Source organism: Cebus imitator, unplaced genomic scaffold, assembly GCF_001604975.1.
Source record: "Cebus imitator isolate Cc_AM_T3 unplaced genomic scaffold, Cebus_imitator-1.0 Scaffold120, whole genome shotgun sequence".
In the NCBI taxonomy this organism is placed as follows: Eukaryota; Metazoa; Chordata; class Mammalia; order Primates; family Cebidae; genus Cebus; species Cebus imitator.
Genome location: NW_016107435.1, coordinates 4,998,267 through 5,002,736, shown reverse-complemented (window position 1 = coordinate 5,002,736; position 4,470 = coordinate 4,998,267). Strand labels below are relative to the sequence as shown.

The window sequence follows — 4,470 nt, the reverse complement described above, 5'->3', positions numbered from 1 at the left end:
GAGGGGGGAGAGGAGGAGGGGAGGAGGGATGCGGGGGAAGGGAAGGGAGGAAGCTGAAGCTCAGAGATTGACTAGCCATGAGCTTGGACAGAAGGTGAACTCAAGGCCAGGCTCTTCTGATTCCAGGCCCTCACAGCAGAGCTAAACTCCATCTCAAAAAAGATTTTTAAAAAAAGATTGTGAATCTGCTTTTTTAAACACTTAGCAAAATTTCTAATTCTAGATAGAGTCTGTGCCTTCAAAGCCATCACCTTGGGGAACACATCACTTATTTCAATAATCCTTGCACTCATTTCAGGGTCTCTGTTTTAGGAATATTAATAATTACCAATTATGAAATGCCTGCTACAGATCAAAAACTATGCCAAGCACTTTACACACTGTACCTTATGAAATCCTATCAAACAATTGTCCCCTTTTCAACAAGACAAAGCTAGTTTTATTCCATCTGTACCCACTCTCATCAGTGGCCACAAAAACTCTAATCCCTAATTGTACTCATCACACTTGACTCTAAATGGCTTTAGACTGTTTCCAGAAATCAGTCTATCCTTGAAATGCAAAAAGTGACCTCCACAAAGAACAGCCAAGAGAGCATGTCACACACACAATTGGATTTCCCATAAAGGAATTCCAGGAATACTTTGTTCCATGGCAACATCTTTCCAGTAAGTTCATGGCCTCCCAAGATGACTGCTTTGACGTGTGAATGCACATCTGGGTGCATGTGTGTTGAATCAATCAAAGTGCTTGAGAGATATAGACTATACCCTTAGATCTGCCTAACTGTCTGACTCTGGTACTTTGAGAAGAGACAGGACAGGAAGGAAGTGTCACAGGTTTCTTTGCTGATGGGTGAGGGGCATGGCCCCCTGGTGCACCTGTCTGTCTGGTTCTGTACCTTCCTTCTTATCCCATCAGCTGTGTTTTTGGTGACCGCACACAGCTAATGACAGAGGACACCTTTCTCACAGCTATAGGGTTTAGTTCATATGGAAGGCCCTATCATACCCTGCCCCTACTGATGTAAGACCTACTCTGTGGGGGACCTACAGGGCCACTTCAGGGTTGATTATTCTTCTCCTCCTTCCTTTACTCTTTTCCTTGATATGGAGGACTTATATTTCTACAACCTTATGCTACTGTTTTGTGAGTTCGTTGTCAAGCTCCCTTCCAAGTAGACCCCTCCATCCCTCATAGAGAGAAATTCTGGATTTGCTACTGGTCAAGGGAGCGCTTACGGCAGCTCAACAATCACCATGTTTCCTGAAGCAACTTTCACTCCTTCTCTTCTCTCTTCAAACTTCCAACACCTTCTCCCTACCCCTCAGTCTCAGCCCATGATTCTTAAAAAGAGAAGCAATGAACTCCCCAGGCTCCCACCACTGTTACCTTCATCCTACCCACCTCTGAGCCCACCTTCTCTGCCTTTCCTCCTTTTGCCAATCAGCCACATTTAATGAACAGGGCAAGGCATGTCTCGTCCTCCAAACTCTTTCTTTCTGAAGCCTCCAGGACAACATTCTTCTTTCAAGTCACCCCTACTCCCTTTCCACTGTCTTTGTGGATTTGTTCTCACAGCCCTGATGGTTGGAGTGCTCCAGGGATCAATCCTTTGACTTCCTTTTTTTTTTGAGACAGAGTTTCGCTCTTGTTGCCCAGGCTGGAGTGCAATTGGTCTCCGCCTCCCAGGTGCAAGCGATTCTCCCACCTCAGCCTCCAGAGTAGCTGGGATTACAGATGTGCGCCACCACACCTGGCTAATTTTGTATTTTTAGTAGAGATGGGGTTTCTCCCATGTTGGTCAGCGTGGTGTCGAACTCCCAACCTCAGGTGATTCGACCACCTCAGCCTCCCAAAGTGCCACCACATCTGGCCTTTTGACTTCTTCTCTTTTCTATAAACACTCCCTTTCAAGGTGAGCTCATTCTATGTAAACACTCACGACAAACTCATACATGTGTATTTTTGCCCAGACCCTCTCCTGAGTTCCAGACACATCCATGCTGCTGCCTAGCAACCATGTTCACTTTGGAGTCACATCTTAACTTTCACGCACTCCACTCAGAACCTGTCTTCCCTCCAGGCTCTGCCCCTAAAGCCTTCTCCATCTCAGTCAATGGCCACTCCATTCTTCTAGCTCAGGCCAAAAACCTGGGAGTCACCCTGAAACCTCCCTGGCAGCACAAGCAGTCAGTAAACCCCACTGGATCTACCTTTTGAGTAGATTCGGAATCGGATCATTCGTCACCACTCACCAACTTCACACCACCTCAACTGCCATCACCTTGTCTCGATATTTTGAGAGCTGCTCTCTGTGTCTACTTTTGCCTCTCAAAGTCTATTACTCTCAGCACAGAAGCAGGGTAATCTGTTCAAAACTAAGTCAGATTACTAAACTCAACAACAAAATAGCAAACAACCCAATTCAAAAATGGGCAAAGGATTTGAATAGACATCTCCCCCACGCAATTACGCAAACAGCCAACGAGCACATGAAAAGATGTTAATATCACTAATCATTAGGGAAATGCCAAGCAAAACTACAATGATATACCACCTCACATCCATTAAGATCACACCATCAAATACATATATGGCCAGGTGCAGTGGCTTACACCTGTAATCCCAGTAATCTGGGAGGCCAAAGCGGGTAGATCACTTGAACCCAGGAATTCAAGACCAGCCTGGGCAACATGGCAAAACCTTGTCTCTACAGAAAATACAAAAAGTTAGCTAGGTGTGGTGGTGCACACCTATAGTCCCAGCTACTTGGGACACTGACATGGGAGGATCACCTGAGCCAGGTAGTTGAGGCGCAGTAAGCCGTGATCACACCACTGCACTCCAGCCTGGTCATCGGAGTGAGACCCTGTCAAAAAAAAAAAAAACAAAAAAAGCAAACAAAAAAAACACCCCACAGAAAATAGCAAGTGTTGGTGAGTATGTGGAAAAGTTGGAACAGTTGTTTAAATGGTCCAGCCACTGTGAAAACAGTATAGGCTAGCCACGGTGCCTCACGCCTGTAAACCCAGGACTTTGGGAGGCCGAGGAGGGCAGATCATAAGGTCAAGAGTTTGAGACCTGCCTGGCCAACATCGTGAACACCCATCTCCACTAAAAAATACAAAAACTAGCCTGGCGTGCTGGCCGGCTCCTGTAATCCCAGCTACTAGGGAGTCTGGGCAGGAGAATTGTTTGAATCCAGAAGGTGGAGACTGTAGTGAGCCACGATCGCTCCACTGCACTCCAGTCTGGGTGACAGACCAAGACTCTGTCTCAAAAAAAGAAAAGAAAAGAAAGAAAAACAGTACAGCAGTTCCTCAAAAATTAACAATAGAATTATCACTTTTCTGAGGATCCGGCAGGAGGGCAGAGGTACAGCAGAAGAAGAAGTGGACCTTCCGCAAGTTCACCTACCGCGGGGTGGACCTGGACCAGCGGCTGGGCACGTCCTACGAGCAGCTGACGCCGCTGGACAGTGCGCGCCAGCGACGGCGGCTGAACCTGGGCCTGCGACGGAAGCAACACTCGTTGCTGACGCGCCTGCGCAAGGCCAAGGAGGCGGTGCCGCCCGTGGAGACGCCGGAAGTTGGAAGACGCACCTGAGGGCCATGATCATCCTGCTCGAGCCGGTGGGCAGCATGGTGGGCGTCTACAACAGCAAGACCTTCAACCAGGTGGAGATCAAGCCAGAGATGATCCGCCACTACCTGGGTGAATTCTGCATCACCTACAAGCCCGGGAAGCACGGCCGGCCCGTGGAATCAGGGCCACCCACTCCTCCCGCTTCATCCCCCTCAAGTAGTGCTTCTGCTAATAAAGGAACACAGATCTCCAAAAAATAAAAATAAATAAATAGAATTATCATGTGAGTCAGCAATTCCACTTCTGGATATACACCTAAAAGAACTGAAAGACCTCAAAGAGATATTTGTACACCCACGTCCATAAGAACAGGATTCACAATAGCCCAAAGTGGACACAACCCAAGTGTTCAACAACGGATGAAGGGATAACCAAAATGTGCTGCATGCTTACAGTGAAATATTTTTCAGCCTTAAAAAGAAAAGAAATTCTACTTTGGGAAACTGAGGCAGGTGGATCACTTGAGGTTAGGAATTTGAGACCAGCCTGGCCAATGTGGTAAAACCCAGTCTCTACTAAATATACAAAAATTAGCTAGGCATGGTGGTGCAGGCCTGTAGTCCCAGCTACTCCAGAGGCTGAGGCAGGAGATTTGCTTGAACCCAGGAGGTGAAGTTTGCAGTAAGCCGAGATTGCGCCACTGCACTCCAGCCTGGGCAACAAAGCAAGATTCTGTCTCAAAAAAAAAAGGAAATTCTGGGCTATGTGCTGTGGCTCACATCTTCCAGCACTTTGGGAGGCCAAGGCTGGAAGACTGCTTCAGCCCAGCAGTTTAAGACCAGATTGGACAACTCAGTGAGACCCCATCTCTAAAAAGTCTTT

At 47.3% G+C, this 4,470-nt stretch overlaps 1 pseudogene; it reads left to right on the top strand.

Moving 5' to 3' along the window:
• Positions 1 to 3,808, top strand: part of LOC108311976 — an 11,489-nt pseudogene extending 7,681 nt beyond the window's left edge.
• Positions 3,809 to 4,470: the final 662 nt, after the last annotated feature.